The sequence below is a fragment of the Amblyraja radiata genome, chromosome 2 (genome assembly GCF_010909765.2).
Source record: "Amblyraja radiata isolate CabotCenter1 chromosome 2, sAmbRad1.1.pri, whole genome shotgun sequence".
Lineage (NCBI taxonomy): Eukaryota > Metazoa > Chordata > Chondrichthyes > Rajiformes > Rajidae > Amblyraja > Amblyraja radiata.
In genome coordinates, this window is record NC_045957.1 from 42,539,557 (window position 1) to 42,562,130 (window position 22,574).

The 22,574-nt window shown below is 43.1% G+C and overlaps 1 protein-coding gene across 1 annotated transcript in view; it reads left to right on the top strand.

The window, feature by feature from the left end:
* dgkb (diacylglycerol kinase beta) overlaps positions 1–22,574 on the top strand; it is a 568,450-nt gene that overhangs the window by 481,963 nt on the left and 63,913 nt on the right. The gene's annotated exons all lie outside the window — the stretch shown is intronic.

The following is a 22,574-nucleotide window of genomic DNA, read 5'->3' on the forward strand; positions in this document are numbered from 1 at the left end:
TAAGACAGTCCTGACATCCCAGGAATCAGTCTGGTGAACCTTCTCTGCACTCCCTCTATGGCAATAATGTCCTTCCTCAGATTTGGAGACCAAAACTGTACGCAATACTCCAGGTGTGGTCTCACCAAGTACCCTGTACAACTGCAGTAGAACCTCCCTGCTCCTATACTCAAATCCTTTTGCTATGAAAGCTAACATACCATTCGCTTTCTTCACTGCCTGCTGCACCTGCATGCCTACTTTCAATGACTGGTGTACCATGACACCCAGGTCTCGCTGCATCTCCCCTTTTCCTAGTCGGCCACCATTTAGATAATAGTCTGCTTTCCTGTTTTTGCCACCAAAATGGATAACCTCACATTTATCCACATTATACTGCATCAGCCAAACATTTGCCCACTCACCCAGCCTATCCAAGTCACCTTGCAGTCTCCTAGCATCCTCCTCACAGCTAACACTGCCCCCCAGCTTAGTGTCATCCGCAAACTTGGAGATATTGCCTTCAATTCCCTCATCCAGATCATTAATATATATTGTAAATAGCTGGGGTCCCAGCACTGGGCCTTGCGGTACCCCACTAGTCACTGCCTGCCATTGTGAAAAGGACCCGTTTACTCCTACTCTTTGCTTCCTGTTTGCCAGCCAGTTCTCTATCCACATCAATACTGAACCCCCAATGCCGTGTGCTTTAAGTTTGTATACTAATCTCTTATGTGGGACCTTGTCGAAAGCCTTCTGGAAGTCCAGATACACCACATCCACTGGTTCTCCCCTATCCACGCTACTAGTTACATCCTCGAAAAATTCTATAAGATTCGTCAGACATGATTTACCTTTTGTAAATCCATGCTGACTTTGTCCAATGATTTCACCACTTTCCGAAATGTGCTGCTATCCCATCTTTAATAACTGACTCTAGCAGTTTCCCCACTACCGATGTTAGACTAACTGGTCTGTAATTCCCCGTTTTCTCTCTCCCTCCCTTCTTAAAAAGTGGGGTTACGTTTGCTACCCGCCAATCCTCAGGAACTACTCCAGAATCTAAAGAGTTTTGAAAGATTATTACTAATGCATCCACTATTTCTGGAGCTACTTCCTTAAGTTCTCTGGGATGCAGCCTATCTGGCCCTGGGGATTTATCGGCCTTTAATCCATTCAATTTACCCAACACCACTTCCCGGCTAACCTGGATTTCACTCAATTCCTCCAACTCCTATGACCCGCGGTCCGCTGCTATTTCCGGCAGATTATTTATGTCTTCCTTAGTGAAGACGGAACCAAAGTAGTTATTCAATTGGTCCGCCATATCCTTGTTTCCCATGATCAACTCACCTGTTTCTGACTGCAAGGGACCTACATTTGTTTTAACTAATCTCTTTCTTTTCACATATCTATAAAAACTTTTGCAGTCAGTTTTTATGTTCCCTGCCAGTTTTCTTTCATAATCTGAATAATTTTGTTAGAACTGAGTACATAATGCTAAAGCGAGCTAAGATATCTACTTCTCACCCATCTCTATACATTTATGTTCGAATTAAGATATGATGCAATTTGGAATCAAAACATTGAGGCTGTCAGCATCTTTATATGGTTGATTCGGTTCCAGAAGTGGCGGCGCTGTTAACAGCTGCGTCTCGCCTGCAGTCCGTCTGTCTTTACTTTTTTCTGTTGTTTTTTTTGTCTTGTTTTGGTTAAGTTTTAGTTTGTTGGGTTGTGTTAGGGGGGGGGAACATGTTCTCTGTCTCTTCCTTCGGGGAATGCGACTTTTTCGTGTCGTATCCCCCTTCTCTGCCTCCGTCTGCGCTGAGGCCTAATGGCGGAGCTGGCGGCCTCCAGCCTGCGACTGACCCCGAGGCTCCGGAGGCAGGGCCAGCCAGGATTCACCAACGAGAGGCTAGCCGTCTTCGGGGCTGAGGCAGCGGTGGCCCGACTTGCTGGTGCGGCGTTCTTGCTTTCGGCGGCGGCCTGGAGCTGATGCAGCGGGGCTCGGAGCTGAGACTGCGGGACCCGGAGCTGGGGCAGCGGCCTGGAACTGGGGCGGCTGCCCGGAGCGGAGACTGCGGGACCCGGAGCTGGGGCGGCGGCCTGGAGCGGAGACTGCGGGACCCGGAGCTGGGGCGGCGGCCCGGAGCGGAGACTGCGGGACCCGGGGCTGGGGCGGCGGCCTGGAGCTGGGGCGGCGGCCTGGAGCTGGGGCGACTGCCTGGAGCTGATGCTGTGGCGGGCCGTCTCGGAGTGGAGACGGCGTTCCGGCTTTCGGCGGCGGCGACATCACCACGGAGGTCTGCTGGACTGGAGAGCGGCATCTCCGGCCTGGATCGATCGCCTCAGCGCAGAGGGAGAACAAGGAGGGAAGAGACGGAGACTAAGACTTTGCCTCCATCACAGTGAGGATGTGCTTGGTGAACTCACTGTGGTGGATGTTTAATTTGTGTTTATTGTATGTTTTGTTTTTATTGGTTCTGTGTATGACTGCATGCAACATAATTTCGTTCAGACTGAAAGGTCTGAATGACAATAAAGGAATCTAATTCTAATTCTAATTCTAATTGTGCACACCTAAATTAAGATCAGGGCAAAGCTATCCCGTGAAAAATGATTCTACCTATAATACCATTATTTATTTGTTGGATTAGCATTCAGGTTTCTTATGGGGATATTGAAAGATACACATGTATGCTCAACACATGGTGTCATTCTTATAGACTCGCCCTCTCTCAGTCACTCCCTCAGTTACTCTCTCCCTCACCATCGAAAGGGCAGCACAGTGGCTCAGCTGGTAGAGCTGCTGCCTCACAGTGCCAGAGGCCTGGGTTCGATCCTGACCTTAGGTGCTTTTTGTATGGAGTTTTTATATTCTCCCTGTGACCATGGATTACCTTCTTCTGCTCTAGTTTCATCCCACATGGACGGGTTTGCAGGTTAATTGGACTCTGTAAATACTTCTGAGTCTCTAGAGAGTGGATGCAAAAGTGGGATAACATAGAACTTGTGTGAACGGGTGAACGATGATCGGCATAAACTCGATGGGCCGAATACCTTGTTTTTGTGTTGTATCCTTCAATCAATTAATCAAACAATGGCATCAGACAAGTATTCAAATGGTGAACTTCGCAGAAGTAAAACAACTTTGTTCCTATTTTCATAGAACAGTACTGCACAAAAACAGGTCCTTCGGCCCACAGTGTCTCAGCTGAACATGATCCCAAGACCACCACTTATCTATCTGCACAAAACCGATATCACTCCATTCCCTGCATATACATATGTGCTATCCAAAAGTATTTTAAGTGCCATTATTGTATCTGCTTCAACCAACACTCTAGGTAGTACAATCAAGGCACTCATCGCCATTTGTGCTTAAAAATAACATGCCCAACACATCTCGTTTAAACTTTGCCCCTCTTGCCTTAAAACCATGCTCTCTAGTATTTGACTTTTCCTTCCTGGGGAAATGATTCTGACTGACCTCTCATATTTATTCCTCTCATAATTGTATGCGCAATTTTCCTTGTCATTCCTTTTGCAAAGATCAATCACCTGTGAATGTTATTATAGTTTAAACACAAAATGAATGCTGTTGCCCATTTTCTCTCCATCCATAAAATCACACGGGATTTCAAGCCTCTTATTCTATGAGCGTAATTTTACCTTTACTGGTGGATGTAATATCCATGAGAGTAAAGTAGGTGCAAATTACAAACATTTGGTGGTTTCAATACATTCCCGTTCATTTTTCCCAATTCCCAATTCAAAATTCCAAAGCATTTTTTCACTTCTGTTTCTTGTGTCCCTCCTTTTTGGGGTGGCAAATCTTGCCACAAATTGCAAAATAACCTTAAATTGAAACTCCTTTCCTTCATGTTGCTTCAATACTGCACTTATCTCCCCTTTGTTATACTCTGATATGCAGCGTTTTACGAAGGAACAATCTTATTTTGATTCATTTAATCTATCTTGTGCAATCAAAGACAAGTAAATGTGCTAATTTCCCCATCAACCTCACCTTGATCTTTACATGCAGTGTATTGCCAAACACTGGTTTCAAAGCTTCTGTTGAATATCATGGGTCATTTCCAGCCATTGACTGCAGAACACCTGTATTCCAATCAAGTAATATTTTCATAATATGAAAATAATGTGTAGCGACATTAATATTCAAATAAAGTCCCAATTTTCAACAAATTTTCTATGAATATAGTGCATGACAAATTTGGGATAATTGTTTTTGGCCCCTAATGCACAATGTGTCTGATGCTACAGGCTGTTAGCTGTATTTATTTTCATTTGGTTCCAGTGAATAGCTTAGGTTTATTATTATTGTCATGAGTACCAAGGTACAGTGAAACGATTTGTTTTGCATGCTATTCAAACAGATTAGATACATGATTAAGTCAAACTCAAGAACCGTTCAGTAGCCTGATAACAGCTGTTCTTGAGGCTGGTGGTGTGCATTTTCAAGCTTCTGTACCTTTTGCCTGACAGGAGCAGGGAGAAAATTGTATGACAGGGGTGGGACAAGTCTTTGATTATGTTGGCTGCTTTTCCAAGGCAGCATTTGTGTGATGGACTGGGCTACATCTACAACTCTCTGCAATTTCTTATGGTCTTGGGCAGAGCTGTTCCCAAAGCAAACTGGGGTGCTTTCTTTGGTACAGAAGTGAACTTCGGGAAGTGAGATCAACCAGTGGGCCAATTCTCTTGTTCATGTTTAACATGAGCAAATTATGATAAATCTTCTCTGCTCTTCATCAAATGACCGACTCTGAGCCGGGATGTAGTAGCATTACAGATTCAGCTTGCTTATCAAGCTCACTGCCTGAATATTTACACAAGCAAATGACCAATTTGACTTGGATTCTGCAAGTTCCTCCTGTAACTAGGAAACCATTGCAACCTAAATAGTAAGATTAAACGAGAACTTACCAGTTTGAAGTTTGATCTGTATTTTATGAGGAGTTACGATGAGGGATTACGTTAAGAACCCCACCACGACGCATGCGTGTCATTCTTCAAAGCAGCGGTGTGAAATCACAGATAACTGTAATGACTAAACATAGTAAGATTAGAGAAGAGATACCAGTTAAGTATATGATCAAGGTTGGGAGCGGAGGGCACGTAATCCCTCATCGTAACTCCTCATAAAATACAGATCAAACTTCAAACTAGTAAGTTCTCGTTTAATCTTACTATTTTACTTCGGAGTCACGTGAGTGACTACGTGAAGATTTTAAAGCGCTGTGATTTCATGCCGTGGAAACGAGTCCATGCATCACGTCTGCCTTGATTACTGTAGAAGGAATTGTGTTAACATAATTTGGACATGAATTCGACATTGAAATCATAAAATTTATTAACACAAATTTATAACCCCTTTTTATGGGTTTAAATTAATTTACAGAACTTAAATTTGTTTCTGCAAACATTCCAGGTTTCATTACTGGTTTATTGTAAAATAATTGGAATGTTTTTTCCCCCAGACCATCCTGCTGCCTTGAGGATTTGGTCCATTGGTACATCCAACTGTATCGCTGCCGATGTAGCTGCAGCCCTGGTGGAATGAGATTTTAAAATATTAGTATCCACCCCAGCCTGTGTTAGCACCTGTTTCAGCCATCGTGAGATGGTCTGGACCGTCACTCCTTTGTGTGTTTGCTAGTGGCTGACCAAAAGTGCCTTCTCATTGCCTCTTAGGATTTTCGTTTTCTCCATGTATAACGACAGATGTCTTATTATACACAGACGGTCATCTGTTTGGGTATGACCTAAATTGTATATTGAGGCCTGCTGATCCCTGTCTGTTGTGCTTACTAACTCATAGATATGAAACGTAATATTTTCTGTTGAGGAAGTCATGTTGTCCAGTCTTAGTTTATGCAGTGACTGTACCCTCTGTGCCGTGACCAATGCCATTAGCATGACTGTTTTTAATGTCAGTCTGTGTTTGGGACAGAGCTGTTGCTGGAGACCAATTCCTGAGCATCTTCAGGATAATACTTACATCCCATATTTGGGAGTACCTGGTTCTTGGGGGATTAGTATTAAAAATTCCCCTCATAAGTTTTGTTACCAGTGGGTGAGTCCCAACAGAGTAACGCTCTGTCCCCTGCCATAGGTAAGTCGATAGGGCACTTCTGGCGCAGTTGATGGCACTGTAACTGAGCCCCTCATCATAGTGGAGGCCTGCCAGATATTACAGAACAGACGGGATGTTCATGTCTCTGTAGGTGATGTTGTTTTTATGGCAGTGCATCGCTCACTTCCTGATATAGACCAGATACTGTTTTTTGGTTGACTGTCTTTGGGCCGCCGAGATCATGTTCACTGTTCGGTCCGTCAGTCCCAGTTGTAGTAGAGGTGTTTTTAAACTCTACAAATTAATAAGTTCAAATGTTTATGGCATGGGTGGCTATCCCTTGTTACGGGATGTAGCAATAAATCTGGTCTATGTGGGATGGTGATACATGGTTCTAATACCATGTTTAACACCACTGGGAACCATGGTTGAGTAGGCCAATCGGGTACTACCAATACCAGACGCAGAGTCTTGTTGTATTTTCCTTAATACCCGACTGATGAGGCAGGAAGGAGGGAATGCGTAAATAAACAATTTCCCCCCCAATACAGCGAAAATGCATCTGTCGCCGCTGCCCCAGGGTCTGGTTCCCATGAAACATAATTTGATAAATGGTGGTTAAGTCTGCATGCGAGTAGATCGATATCTGGTGTTCCATATTTTGCTGTAATATCAGCAAATACTTTTTTATTCAACATCCATTCGGTGTTTTCATTAAATTTGCGTGACCTGGTGTCTGCCACTAAATTTAATCTTCCTGGTAGGTAAGTGGCTGATATCCAAATATCTCTCTGGATACACCATTGCCAAATTGTATTAGCCAGATTGTCCGATGATGTCGATTTGTTTCCACCCATGTGGTTAATGTATGCTACCACGGTGGTATTGTCTATCTGTAGTCTAACATGCTGGTGATATGATCCAGTACAATATGACTTTAGGCCATGGAATGCACCCAACATTTCCAGGTAGTTTATGCCCAGTGTGAGTAATAATGATGCCTCCTAAGCAGTCCATCTACCTCCACAGCTGGTGATGGTATTGGTGGCTCCCCACCCAAGTGCACTGGCATCAGTTTGTAGTACCATGGAAAGGTTACTGACAATGATTGGATTGGAACAAAGCCATTTTAGCTTGATTGGTAGTTTCATAGGTCTGTCAAAGTGACCTGCATTAATTTAGAGTGCTTGTATTTTTGCTCTCTGTAAGTTTTGGTAATGTAGAGGTCTAAATTGTGTGGCTGGAAAGGCAGCCACCATTTGCCAATTACTTTTGCTACCAATCTGATGGATGGTTTGCTGATGTCAATGAGGTTATGCAAGCCTCTATTAAATATCTAGCCTTTCCCTTAAGCAGAGTCACCGACATGTGAACTGAGTCAATGGTGAAACCCCCAAATAGTCCATAGTAGTGGAAGGCGTTAGTCTAGATTTAACTGGATGGATAATAAATCCCAGTTTTTCAAATAACTGTTTTGTGGCTGTTACAGTTTGTTTGGCCAATTCCAAAGTTTAGCACACAATGAGTATGTCATCTAAATATGCCATGACCATGTGTTTACGTTTACGTAGAAACGCTAGGGTTTCAAAATTTTTGTGAAACAGCCTGGGGCTGATGACTCATTTGGCAGTGCTTTATACTGCCAGAGTTGCCCATCCAGTTGAATTTTAAGTAACATCTTTGGTCACCTCGTATAGGCACTGAATAGTAAGCATCTTTTAAATCGATGCTGGCCATGAAGTAACCTTTGGCAATTAATTGTTTAGCAGTAACAAAGGTATCCATTTTGTCAGGAAGGCAGGAAGATTGCTCCCGATGTTGGGGAAGTCCAGGACAAGGGGTCACAGCTTAAAGATAAGGGGGAAATCCTTTAAAACCGAGATGAGAAGAACTTTTTTCACACAGAGAGTGGTGAATCTCTGGAACTCCCTGCCACAGAGGGTAGTCGAGGCCAGTTCATTGGCTATATTTAAGAGGGAGTTAGATGTGGCCCTTGTGGCTAAGGGGATCAGAGGGTATGGAGAGAAGGCAGGTACGGGATACTGAGTTGGATGATCAGCCATGATCATATTGAATGGCGGTGCAGGCTCGAAGGGCCGAATGGCCTACTCCTGCACCTAATTTCTATGTTTCTATGTTTCTATGTCAGATCTATGGTGATGCGACAACCACCATCTTTTTTGCTTTTGATAAATATATTGGACACGAATTCTAATGGTTCGTTTTGAGTTTTCTCAATTACACCTTTTATGTAAAGCCGCTCCAGTTCAGCTTGCGCTTTTGATTTTTCTTTATCAGAAGGCACGAACATTCGGTTCGGTATATGTTGAACTGGAGGGCTGTACTTGTGTATAAACTCTATTGTATATCCCTGGATACTGCTTAAGATGTAAATATCGGTTGTTAACATGCTCCATGCATTCAGAAAAGAGTGTAGTCTACCCCCAACCTCCATGTTCCCTGTATTTTGTAGGGAACCAGACCCACCTACCTCCATAGTTACCAGTGCCAGGTATACTTCTTTTTGTAGGTTCTTCGCTGCTGTTGTTGCGCTGGTGTCTGGATTTTCGGTTTGGTTGGCATTGGAGGTCCCCACATCTTCCAAGAAGACCGGCCTGGGGCATGGCCTAAAAAGACTCATGTTTTGAATACCGGGCCTTCGAGCTTTCACCAGTTCTGCTGGTGGGTGCGTAGTGGTGCTGTCTTTGGCTGTAGTGTTTGTCCATTTTATTAGTCCAGTAGGTTCTCTTGTTCCTGCACCCCTTGCACACTTGTCTTTCCTTCTGCGGACCCCTCTTCCAGGTCAGCCCAGAACTGACCTGCAGTGTTCCCCTCTGATGAGGTAGAAGCACTGTGCATCCCTTCAAGAGGTACTGCTGTGGGTTTATAATAGGGCCCACAGTGACCCGACTCCATCTCCCGGAGTCTGTCACATTGGAGCAAATGCTCCACACACCGCTCCATCCGGCTCCAGCGCTCTCGGTCGCTGGCCGCCCGCGGTTGTTCAAAGTCGGACTGCTCTGAGTCCACGACCTTGTTTGTTTTTCTGTCTAGCCTTTCCGCCCGGCTGCATGGATCTGGCCGGTGTGGAGGCGACATCGGGCACAGCTGATCCCACTATCTGTGATCCGAGTGCCGCTGGCTGCTGCTGGCTGCTGCTGGCTGCCTGCTGCTCCGCGGTCCTCCCTCACCAGCTTTGTCCTTACTGCCGTGGAGTGGATCTGGCCGGTGCGGAGGCGACATCGGGCACAGCTGATCCCATCTAGCCCACCAGCTTTGTCGCAGCCCGTTGGTTTCCCCACCTGTAATTAGCATGGTAAAAACACAAAAAGACCGCAGCTCTTACCTGCAGGTCCAAGTTAAAATTGTCGCTACGGGGGAACGTCGTTCCACCCCGTCTCCTGCCGTTTTCGACTTGTCCAAAAAGTCGACGGCCCCATTTGAATAGTCTCCCGCCCGGCCGTGGTGTTCTGGCCGGCGCGGGACCAAAAGTCGGCACAGCTGATCCCTTACGGGGCTTGTGCCTTCAGCTGCTGCTGGCTCCCGCAACTTCGCTGTCCTCCCCTGCCAGCTTTACTCGCAGCACTTGTGGACACTATTTTGTCTAGCTTCCCCCCCTGTGTAAAAACAGCGCGGGGACAAAAACTACCGCAGAGTAAATCACTTACCTGCAGGTCGCGGTTTCAAACTTACCGCTGCGGGGGACACTCCACCCCGCCTGTCGTTTCGCAAGCATGTAGCGATATGACACGCATGCGTCGTGGCGGGGTTCTTCACGTAGTCACTCACGTGACTCCGAAGTAAAATTAGACAACACTGGCAGATGGCTGATTCAGTCCATTAATCATTGGTCTCAGTTGATGATACAAGGATAAAAGTACCATTTCCTGCACCAAGGAGAAGGACATAGAGAACAGTGAGATCAATGTGGGTACACTCATATGCAGGGGTATTTTGTGATCAAGAAGTACAGAGTGTTGTGTTTCTTGAAGGAAACTAAGGTGGATAAGTCCATACTGGTTGATAAAATCTATCCTAAATTATTGAGAGAGGCAAGAGCAAAGATTGCTCGGGCATTGACAATGATCTTTGTATCCTCTCTGGCCACTGGAGGACTGAGGATTTGCCAATATCATTCCATCATTTATGAAGGGAAATAGAGGTATTCCAAGAAATTATAGGCCTGTAAACCTCACATCAGTGGCAGAGGGGCTATTGGAGATGATGCTTAGAGATAACATTTACTCACATTTTGAAGACTATGGCCGCTCAGGGACATCAACATGGCTCTATGTGGGACATGTCATGTCTTACAAATTTGATTGAGATTTTTGGAGGTGATTGATCAGGATAGTGTCGTAGATGTTGTGAACATGGACTTTAATAAGGCATTTGACAAGATTCCTCATGATAGGCTTATGGATCTTTGAAATGCATGGGCTCCAAGATGACTTGGTAGTTTGGATTCAGAACTGTTATCCAGAGTAGACAGCTGATAGTTGTGGAATGGTGTTATTTTAGCTGGAAGACTGTCAGCAGTGGTGTAATTGCAATTTCTTAACTTTCCAATGTCCAACTTTTAATTGCCATTACTACTCGGGAATGTCAGAGTGAAAGAACTTTCCCAGTCGCTGATAGTAAAAACAAATCTTCCAGTCATTATTTCCAGTTTAATTGGTCCTATATGGAAGTAGTAAAGGGCCTGTCCCACTTGGGCGACCTAATCTATGACTTTAGAAGAGTTTTCCCTTGACTCAAACTCGCAGCATGGTCGACACGAGGTCCTTGGAGCTCCTGTGAGGTCACTGGAACTCTCCTTCATGCTCGAGGGAAGTTCACGAATACTCGCGGCCTCAGCTAGGTCGCGGAAAATGTATCAGCATATTGAAAGTTTTTCCGCGAGGAAACCTTGGTCGGCATGGGTCTTTTTAACTCGTAGTGCAGTGGAGTGGGGTCGCTATTTACTTACAGGCAGCCGAGGGCAGCCGAAGGCCATCTCCTTCGCTGACCAGTCATTTTGATTGGCTCATTGGAGTTTCAGAACCTAGGAGGACCTACCGGTAGGTTTATTAAAACTACCGCTAAACTTTATTAAACTTCTCAAAATGTCTCCACTCCTTCTCCCCCCCTTCTCTCCCCTTCTCTCCCCCCCCCCCTCTCCGCACTCTCTAAAGGGTTTACCATACACTGTGGCAGCCGTTTACCTTCCTCTTCATCACGCAGGAAACGCTCCAACGCTTTCCCTGGCCCCCACCTTCGCGATGTGTGTGTGTGTGTGTGTGTGTGTGTGTGTGTGTGTGTGTGTGTGTGTGTGTGTGTGTGTGTGTGTGTGTGTGTGTGTGTGTGTGTGTGTGTGTGTGTGTGTGTGTGTGTGTGTGTGTGTGTGTGTGTGTGTGTGTGGTCGGTACATGCAGCTCGCGGTTTGGTCGATGCAGCTCGTGTTTCAACGCGGCCGGTCGATCCAGCTCAAGGCTTTCCAGGAGAGTGCCCTCGAGCTTGAAGGTCAAAAAAACTCTTCTGGACTCGCAGATTAGGTCGCCCAAGTGGGACAGGCCCTTAATACAGATAACAAATGAATATATCCGATCCTCTTAATTCTTATACAAGTTGTAACTTTTCATTCTTACTAACTGTGTTGTGTGGTAACTTCAATCCCCGAGGCTAATCCGATCTGACCACTTCCTGTGGCTTTGCGAGCATCCTCGGATGTAGACACGCCCATCTACATATCAAAATCCATCCCCGAAGCATACAAAAAAGATACAGCTAGAAATATCTAAACAAAATACTATAATATAATATAACAGTAACTAACTTAAGCATGAATGGCTCCGACACACCGGTTCCTAATTGTTCTAGATGAAAAGGAGTAGACAACGTTTCGCGTTGAGACCCTTCTTCAGACTGACATTCCTAAATAACAATGTCAACACAGCCTAATCTGCACCTGTGAATATCAGAACTGCTGAGGGTGGTCCAGATTTGGTCGTGTGTCTAGCGGAAGATGTCATATAAATTTTTGTGCATAGCACCATCCATCTATTCCTTTCCATCCCTTTGAGTTCCAAATGTACATCTAATTAAACGTTTAAAGTTCTGGAAGATTTTAAGAAACTAAAGTTTACTACCAGTAATTTGGTGAATCAGTAAGAAGAGATTGCCATATCTGGATTATCACAAGAGGAATGAAATTAGAAGGGACAGTAGAATATGGAATTCAGTACAACAAGTGTTGAGGCAGATATCCGAATGGCAACTGTAGACAAATGGGTTTCATGGATGAGATGAATCCCAGTTCAATACTTAACTGCTGCGGAATAAGCAAGTCGCAGGTCATTTTAATTTTGGGGCTTCATTGAGGACCAAGTAGTTGACACAAAGTTATGCAGATTTACAGGACAAATTGCAACCGTCCTCCATCCAACCCACACAAACCCTCCACCCCGCTCCACAAATGTCGCCAAACATAATCTGAAAATTAAACCATAAAACATAAGAACAGAATTAAACATTCAGCACATTGTGTCTACTAGGCAATTCAATAATGCCTGTATATTTTGCTCACACTCCCATTTTCCTGCCGTCTCCCATAACTTTGGACTCCTTTCCTAAGCAATCGCCTACCAATCTCCGCTTTAAAAAAAACCCCAATGTCTTGAACTCCACAGCTGTGCAATGAATTCCCACAGATACAGCACCCTCTGGCTGAAGATATTCCTCCTTTTCTCCATTCACAAAATTAGTTTCGTGAACAACAAATGCAACATCATCATTTGAAAGTACACGTGAGTGACTGTCTCGTGGAGGAAGAGCATTTGTGATGCATGCCGGAGACGCTGGTGGTGATTGGAAGGTGGGGAGGAAGGGATTATATTTGGCAACTGTCGTAAATTTATTAGGTCGTAACTGATAGGAGTAAAATTAGGCCATTCGGCCCATCAAGTCTACTCTGCCATTAGTTTATGGCTGATCTATCTGTCCCTCCTAAAGCCATTCTCTTGCCTTTTCCACAGAATCCCTGACACCCGTACTAATGAAGAATCTATCTACCTCTGCTTTAAAAAATATCCACTGATTTGGCCTCTACAGCCTTCTGTGGCAAAGAATTCCACACCCTCCGACTCAAGAAATTCCTTCTCACCTCCATCCTAAAGAAACGTCCTTTAATTCTCAGGCTATGACCTCTAGTCCTAAATACTCCCACTAGTGGAAACATCATCTCCACATCCACTCTATCCGAGCGTTTCACTATTTGGTATGTGTCGGTGAGGTCCCCCCTCATTCTTCTAAACTCCAGCGAGTACAGTCCCAGTGCAGTCAAACGCTCATCATATGTTAACCCACTCATTCCTGGGATCATTCTTGTAAACCACCAGGGGCAGCACATCCACATATATGGTGCCCAAAATAGCTCACATTACTCCAAATGCAGCCTGACCAATGCCCTATTGAGCCTCACCATTGCATCCCTGTTTTTGTATTCTAGTCCATTTGAAATACAGTGGCTTGCAAAAGTATTTATACCCCTTGAACTTTTCCACATTTTGTCACGTTACAACCACAAACGTAAATGTATTTTATTGGGATTTTATGTGATAGACCAACACAAAGTGGTGCATAATTGTGAAGTGAAAGGAAAATGATACATGGTTTTCAAATTTTTTTACAAATAAAAAACTGAAAAGTGTGGCGTGCAAAAGTATTCAGCCCCCCTGAGTCAATACTTTGTAGAACCACCTTTCGATGCAATTACAGCTGCAAGTTTTTTGGGGTATGTCTCTACCAGCTTTGCACATCTAGAGACTGAAATTTTTGCCCATTCTTCTTTGCAAAATAGCTCAAGCTCAGTCAGATTGGATGGAGAGCGTCTGTGAACAGCAATTTTCAACTCTTGCCAGTGATTCTCAATTGGATTTAGGTCTGGACTTTGACTGGGCCATTCTAACACATGAATATGCTTTGATCTAAACCATTCCATTGTAGCTCTGGCTGTATGTTTAGGGTCGTTGTCCTGCTGGAAGGTGAACCTCCGCCCCAATCTCAAGTCTTTTGCAGACTCTAACAGGTTTTCTTCCAAGATTGCCCTGTATTTGGCTCCATCCATCTTCCCATCAACTCTGACCAGCTTCCCTGTCCCTGCTGAAGAAAAGCATCCCCACAGCATGATGCTGCCACCACCATGTTTCACAGTAGGGATGGTGTGTTCAGGGTGATGTGCAGTGTCAGTTTACCGCCACACATAGCGTTTTGCATTTAGGCCAAAAACTTCAATTTTGGTCTCATCTGACCAGAGCACCTTCCTCCACATGTTTGCTGTGTCCCCCACATGGCTTGTGGCAAACTGCAAACGGGACTTCTTATGGCTTTTTTTTCAACAATGGCTTTCTTCTTGCCACTCTTCCATAAAGGCCTAATTTGTGGAGTGCACGACTAATAGTTGTCCTGTGGACAGATTCTCCCACCTGAGCTGTGGATCTCTGCAGCTCCTCCAGAGTTACCATGGGCCTCTTGGCTGCTTCTCTGATCAATGCTCTCCTTGCCCGGCCTGTCAGTTTAGGAGGACGGCCATGTATTGGTAGGTTTGCAGTTGTGCCATACTCTTTCCATTTTCGGATGATGGATTGAACAGTGCTCCGTAATATGTTTAAAGCTTGGGATATTTTTTTATAACCTAACCCTACTTTAAACTTCTCCACAACTTTATCCCTGACCTGTCTGGTGTGTTCCTTGGGCTTCATGATGCTGTTTGTTCACTAATGTTCTCTAACAAACCTCTGAGGCCTTCACAGAACAGCTGTATTTATACTGAGATTAGATTACACACAAGTGGACTCTATTTACTAATTAGGTGACTTCTGAAGGCAATTGGTTGCACTGGATTTTATTTAGGGGTTTCAGAGTAAAGGGGGCTGAATACTTTTGCACGCCACACTTTTCAGTTTTTTATTTGTAAAAAAATTTGAAAACCATGTATCATTTTCCTTCCACTTCACAGTTATGCGCCACTTTGTGTTGGTCTATCACATAAAATCCCAATAAAATACATTTACATTTGTGGTTGTAACGTGACAAAATGTGGAAAAGTTCAAGGGGTATGAATACTTTTGCAAGCCACTGTAAATGCTAGTATTGTGATTGCCTTCTTTACTGCCGATTCAACTTGCAGATTAACCTTTTGGGAATCCTGCACCAGCACTACCAAGTCCCTTTGCACCGATTTCTGGATTCTCTCCCCATTTAAAAAATAGTCTACGCCTTTATTCCTACTACCAAAATGCATAACTCCACACTTTGCTACACTATATACTATCTGCCACTTCTCTGCCCACTCTCCCCACCTGTCCAAGTCTTTGCACTACCTGCCTCCCTCCACCTTTTTTAATATTATCAGTAAACTTGGCCACAAAGCCTTCAATCCCCTCATCCAAATTATTAATATACAAGTGAAGAGTAGCGGCCCCAGTGGAACTCCATGGAAATGACCACACTGTGAGTGTGTGGAAAAGACCCAGTTTGAAATTAGGCTGAAGGAACAGCAACTGCATATTTCCTAGTGACTAATTCCACCAGAAAGAAGCGAGGAACATAAGTGTTTATTTCCCATGTATTCTGATCATGTTATACGCAGCATACCTTGTAGAATGTGCTCTGATGAACCTGCAGACAGGATTTCTGACCACTTTATGATTTACATTGGGCTGAGGAATGCATCATACACTATCATGTTTCCATTACAACACACAGTCTCGTTCGTACTGCTGCCATTGCAACAAGTAAACAGGGTAGGTAAAACCCACCCATATATTGTGTAGTGAAGGAATGAAGGATACATAGAAATATAGCAAAAGCCACACTTTGCTGTTGTCATTTGATGGGCAGTATGGACACATATCTGACAATGACTCGAGTATCCCTTCTGACAGTAGATATTTTGCCCATTGAGCCCTGAAGGATTCTGTTCTCTGTTTTTTTTTTTAAAGGGAAACAGTCTGACAAGTTGACTAATGTTTGCTTGTTAAAAAAAATAAAAAGTAATATATAATAGCCTTGAGCTGTTCCCATTATTGTTGCCATAATCATTATTTGAGAAGTGGTTTTAACGAAACTAAGAGTACAAGTGAGAATTAGAATAGATTTTTTATTAATGGACTTTGGTGAGTATCAACTCAGATGCACAGGTCAGCACAAATCAAAAGATATATTTATGTTTGCGGTAACCTTTTACCCAGCAACGTTACTGACTTAAAGGTACAGTTCATCAATATAAGAAAAAATCTTGTTGCCGCAGCTTTAAGAGCAAAACTGGTGAAAAGTTTTACTTAACCGGATGTGGAACAGGGATTTGGCTCAATGGTTTGTGTGCTCAGTTCATACTACTAGTAATTCTCTTCATGATAAAATCGATGGAATGCCACAAATTAACCACAATAAACATCACTTTTGATCCAGTGAGACCCCATACTGGGAGAAAATTCTCATAATTTTAAAGATGATTGGAATGATTTTCTCTTTTATCATCAGATGAAAATTTCTGATGGTAGGTGGCACAGTTGCACAGCTTGTGCAGCACAGCAGTGATGCTCGTAGAGCTGCTGCCCCACAGCTCTCGAGATCCGGTTCAATCCTTACCTCTGGTGCTTTCTGTGTGAGGTTTCTCCCTGTGATCACTGGGTTTCTCACACATCCCGAAAACAATGAACATTGATCATTGTAAATTATCCCCAGTAATTTAAACGAGTGGTAGAATATGGGGATGTTGATATGAATGTGGAATGCATAAAATGGGATTGGTGAAGGATTCTGCAAGTGGGTGCTTGATGCTCAGAGGGTGAAGGATCTGTTTCAATACAATGTGATTCTGCATCTCTAAGTCAGGGAGCAAGGAAGGTCTGATCGATTACACTGCATTTAATTTAATGAAAGAGGCCTAACAGGTAAGGCAAACAAACTCAGGGCATGCATTGATACATGGGACTGTGATATGAAAACTTTAACAGAAACATGGTTGAGGGGTGGTCAGGATTGCAGCTCAATGTTTCATGGGAAGATGCTACTGGTGTGATCGAGATCAAGGTAAGAGGAGGAAAAGTCACATTTTGATTAGTGAAAACAACAATCGATCGAAAATAGGGGATGTCACAAATTATGGGGATACCCATTAAATAGGTAGGCAGCAGGCAGTGAAAAAAGCGAATGGTATGTTAGCATTCATAGCAAAAGGATTTGAGTATAGGAGCAGGGAGGTTCTACTGCAGTTGTACAGGGTATTGGTGAGACCACACCTGGAGTATTGTGTACAGTTTTGGTCTCCAAATCTGAGGAAAGACATTCTTGCCATAGAGGGAGTACAGAGAAGGTTCACCAGACTGATTCCTTGGATGTCAGGACTTTCATATGAAGAAAGACTGGATAGACTTGGCTTGTACTCGCTAGAATTTAGAAGATTGAGGAGGGATCTTATAGAAACGTACAAATTTATTTGGGGGTTGGACAGGCTAGATGCAGGAAGATTGTTCCCGATGTTGGGGAAGTCCAGGACAAAGGGTCACAGTTTAAGGATAAAGGGGAAATCCTTTAGGACCGAGATGAGAAAAACATTTTTCACGCATAGAGTGGTGAGTCTCTGGAACTCTCTGCCACAGAAGGTAGTTGAGGCCAGTTCATTGGCTATACTTAAGAGGGAGTTAGATGTGGCCCTTGTGGCTAAAGGGATCAGGGGGTATGGAGAGAAGGCAGGTACAGGATACTGAGTTGGATGATCAGCCATGGTCATATTGAATGGCGGTGCAGACTCCTGCACCTATTTTCTATATTTTCTATGTCTATGTAGGATATTCCTGGGATATAATGTGAGGTTATATGCATATATCTAGAAATAAAAAGGTGTGATTATGACAATGTGATTGTATTATACAGTCCTAACATTATGTTTATAACGTTAAACATTGAAATGTCCACCACACAGTCCATTAAGTGTATTTAAAGAATGTACATCTGCTGTCTGATATTTGTCCGTTATATAATTAATTTACCTGTCTTGAAAATATATTTATTGTGATATCTAGTTTTATTATTCCATGGGTTTTCTACAAAGATATATTTTTTATTCTTTGTGATTAGTTTTATGTTTAGCCATGATCATATTGAATGGCGGTGCAGGCTCGAAGGGCCGAATGGCCTACTCCTGCACCTAATTTCTATGTTTCTATGTTTCTATGTTTACACATACGCTATAAATGAAGAAATAATTCTCACCATAGTTAGGTCAGGATTTCACTCCAGGTTCACATAAAATGTTCCCAAGAAGTGGGAGAGTCTAGGACCAGAGACCATAGCTTAAGAATAAAAGGATGAAAGGAGATGAGGAGCAATTTCTTTAGTCAGAGGGTGGTGAATCTGTGGAATTAATTGCCACGGAAGGCTCTGGAGGTCAAGTCAATGGATATTTTTAAGATGAAGATTTATAGATTCTTGATTAGCACAGGTGTCAGGGGTTATGGGGAGAAGGCAGGAGAATTGGGCTGAGAGTGAAAGATAGATCAGCCATGATTTCAATGCTGGAGTAGACTTGATGGGCCGAATGGCCTAATTCTGCTCCAATAACTTATGATGGTGCAATCATGTCAGTGTACCTGCTCACCCTGTATTTAGCATTACAGAAACCCATGATTTGAATGTGAGTCAGCCCCAGTCAAATTCTATTTACTCACATTATAGTTTTATTATTTCCTATTTTCTCTGCTGTGAAAATAACGATCCCATGAAGATGTAATTAACTTTTTTTTTTGCATGGTGCCAATCCTTTGCTTAACAAATTTTGGACTCTACTGCACAATAAGATTCTACATTTGGAACCATGTCCTATCTTCTTTCTACATATGGGTGAGGAGAGCCAAAGTTTAATCAAATGTAAAACGAGTCTCAAAGTTAATTTGCACCAATTAAAAAGAGCATTGTCTGCATTATAGTACACAAATGGTCTAGAGAATGAAAGATGGGGCAAGGAATTTGCATCTGCTGCAACTTTTACAATGAAGGCACTTTTGAACAGTTTCTAGCATACCACTTTCATGGACAGAACGCTTTCCTTGCCAGCCAGAAATCCATGATGACAAGATCCATTTACAGCGAAACCCTTTCACTTGGATCAGCAGCTGATCATGAATGGACCAAAATTTACCATCTCACAGCATACAGGGCTACAGTGAGCATGCAATCACCTCTCTGCCTCTACCCTCAGCACATTTACAGTGGTACAAAACAAATACAATGTGGGCAGTATGCACGCGCTGCTAGAGTTCTGGATGCTGGCCAGTGGTGTGTTAAAGGCAGACATTTGGGTTACTGTTCCAATGCGAGCAGCTGCAATAATAAAAAAGACATTCATTAGAAGCAGGAAAACCAAGAACTGCCACTACCATAATGGTTTGACATTCAGAGAATCAGTGCCCCTACTTCAGGATTCAAAAAGAATGGTTGGCCCAGTCACCAAACCTACAGTACGTTAGAGATTAACGATGAGCAACAATTTCTGTTTTGGAGACTTAAAATGAAAAAAAAAACTAAACCATTTGTTTCCCAAGCTGCAGATGTTGCAACTGAACTTAACATTACCTTACACATAAACAGTTTTCTTCATATAATTCATGCTGTTCAGATACTTAAATTGTGACAGATTTTGATTATTTTTATAAATGTTAATGGGTAGAGAGAAAATAGTTGAAGATAACTTTTTAAATCTTCCTTTTAAACCATTTATTTCTCACTAATGATGCAAAATCTAGGAATGAGCCTAGTGCTTTCGCTCCAAGAAGGAGGTCCCACCAGAGCACCCAAGTCAATTGCTGCAGCAAGACATTCAAAGTTAGTGGGAGATAGTCTGTCATATTCATCTCAATGGCAACATTCTGCTTTGTCCCAGGATAAAACAAAGAAAGATCTACCTCCAGAAATCTGCTTCCTCAGATATGCAAGTAAAACAATGCGGATAGAAAAACAAAGTACGAGAGGAATTCAGCAAGTCAGGCAGTATCTGTGCAGGGAATGGGGAATAAAAGTTCAGAATCATGTTGGGCAATGTACAGAGAGGTCTTCCACAAAGTAGTCACCACAATAATATTTGGTCTTCCCAGAGTGGAGGATATTGCATCACGCGTACCGAATCAGAAGTACAAGTAAACCCCTACATCCAACACTACCCAGATGCAGAGGTTTGATCTCTGAAATATGGAAAGGGTGCAGTTAAAAGGTGTATCTTGTAGTTGCATGGAAAAAATACAGTGAGAAGGGGAGTGGGCGTTAGTAAACCTGAGCATCCCAAAAGGAACTCCCTCTTCAGAATACTTATAAGGGAGGAAGGAGATGCTTTGACTACAGGGGTGCTGGAAATATGAAAGTTGGAGGGGTGGACTACTGTTCTGTGGGGAGAATGGGTGTGCTTGGTGGTGCAGGGGATGGAATGTATATCACAGAGGACTTGTCAATTGGGACGGAGTGGAGAATGAAAAGATAAACATATTGTGAAATCTTGTGTAGAAGTTGGCATCTTCAGAATAGAGGCAGCAGAGACAGAAGAGAAACCTGGAGAATGGCAGAGAGGTCTTCTAGCAAGTTGGATGGGAGAAAGTGTAGTTAGGGTTTCTAAAGGGAATCCATGGCTTTGTAGTAGATATTGCTTACTAGACTATCTCCGAAAATGGAGATTGAGAAGTTGGGAAAGAGACGAGGGATGGACCATGTCAGCTTCACTGACCTAGTTATCAGAGAAGAAGAGGGTGGTGGGTTAGGATCAACATCAGGCTCAGGCTCCATTAATGTGAAAGGAATTATATTATGTTGTGTGTAAGCTGCGTTGCATTGCTTCAGGAATAGAGAGGAGATAAATTAAATACCTAGCAAATAAAATTAATTTCAAGTGGCCTGCTTTGCCTACTACAATTGTTCAGCAAGCATTTTTTGAAACCTGGTTCTATTTTATGTTAGGAAGGATAAATAATCATTACCATTGGACAAGAAGGACCAATTAATCATCCAACAGTAGAAATCACCATTTTCAAATAATCATCATGCAGCATGCTGAGAGACTTGCTGAAATGCATTTTTTTTGCTAATGATTTCTACCATTTCTTACAAGTTTTCCAGCAATCCTTTATAAAATTGTCAGCTTGCCAAGATAAATGATGAAACTATTTTGAAAAAACAAAACCTTCTCAGATGATTACCAAAAGTCGGACTGAGAGCCATTAGATGTTTTAAGTTCTTTAGATGGTAATTAGGCATACTGCTTTTGTTTGCAATCGTGTTAAAAGCCTCCACATCGGAGTTACATTCATAAAATGTGATTGCTCCAAAATTAGATGTTGTATTCTCAACAAGAGATTAGAATAGATATATAGTTTTTTAATGCTAATATCTGCTCAGTGGATTAATAAACCAATGTAAATAGAAAATGCGAAAAGCTGTGTATTTTACAAGACATTATAGTCCAATAACGAAATCAGTTTGGAGGAAGGGGTAGACTAACCCTCAGGTTGCGATATAAAACATTATTAAAGTATTAAAAGTAAAGTCTTAGTTTAGAAATGCTTCGGTGTTTGGTATGTTAAACGGTAGTGCAAGATTGCCAACATATATTGTTCTCAGGGTCTTGCTACCAAGCTTGTTTATGTGAGAGAGACTCAGACTGTTATGTAGTTTTGGCCAGATTATGTAGATTTGGCCAGATTATGTAGATTGAGTGTAGAAGAACAAGTCACAGTTTGTGAGTGAGGTTTAACAAAATTGGTATGTTTTTTGAGTGGATGGTTAAGGTGACAACGGCTTTGAGGCTGTAGGATGAAGTCGCATTTGGATTGGGGTGGTGGGGTTGAAAGGGTCTGAGGATGAATTGTGTAAGGGGTTAGTATATTAACGATGTTGATGTATCTGAGGTGGACTCCATGATTCCATGCTTTGCCAGGTGCCTTCAGGTCACAAAAAAAACCAGGACCCACAGCTGTTGTGAGGCATGAACAATCCACACTATTCACTCTCTCACATGCATACATGGATATCAAGGAAGTGGTATCCAATTGATGCACATCATAGAGTCATACAGCATTGAATCAGGCCCTTTGGCCAAACTTGCCCATGCTGACAAAGATGCCCCTTCTATGCTAGTTTCTGCTGCTCACATTTGGCCCATATCCCTCTAAACCTTTCCTAGCCATGTCGACCGTCAACCGTCTCAACTTTTCCACTCCCTTTATCTATCCTAACCTCACCCCCTCTGAACGTACAGCCCTCCGCTCACTCTCCAGGCTGCAGCTACCCCGACATTATCCAACCCGTCTACAAGGGAGGTGCCGTGGTAGTCTGGCACGAGGACCTCTGTCTGGCAGACCTAGTCTAGCTGAGGCCAGGCGACAACTCTCAGACACCTCCTCCTACTTATCGAAGGTATACACAAAATGCTGGAGTAACTCAGCGGGACAGGCAGCATCTCTGGAGAGATGGAATG